This window comes from Apaloderma vittatum, unplaced genomic scaffold (assembly GCF_000703405.1).
Source record: "Apaloderma vittatum isolate BGI_N311 unplaced genomic scaffold, ASM70340v1 scaffold32752, whole genome shotgun sequence".
Taxonomy (NCBI): domain Eukaryota; kingdom Metazoa; phylum Chordata; class Aves; order Trogoniformes; family Trogonidae; genus Apaloderma; species Apaloderma vittatum.
Genome location: NW_009704644.1, coordinates 5,759 through 6,040, shown reverse-complemented (window position 1 = coordinate 6,040; position 282 = coordinate 5,759). Strand labels below are relative to the sequence as shown.

The following is a 282-nucleotide window of genomic DNA, read 5'->3' as shown; positions in this document are numbered from 1 at the left end:
CACCGGGCTGGAAGCTGGACGGAGACTACGTGCTCATGGGGATGGAGCCTGCGGGGAGCAGCCGGGGCAATGGGAAATTGGAAAGCCCAGCTTGAACAAGGAGACCAAAACAAGCCTTTCCCGCATCCAGAGAGCAAAAAAAATCGAGTTATCTGAGCATCCCGAGTTATTTGGGTCAGGTTTGGAGCTGCGACAAGCCAAAAGCGAGCGGTCCAAGGAGCCCTCCAGACATGCTGGCGTGTAAAACACGAGGTCCCGGCAGCGTCCTCCCCTCGTTTATCG

General features: G+C 56.7%; 1 protein-coding gene across 1 annotated transcript in view; it reads right to left on the bottom strand.

Annotated features, from left to right (window-relative positions):
* LOC104270689 (FH1/FH2 domain-containing protein 1-like) overlaps nt 1–282 on the bottom strand; it is a gene marked incomplete at both ends in the record, with an annotated part of 2,173 nt that overhangs the window by 1,020 nt on the left and 871 nt on the right. The window lies entirely within an intron of this gene.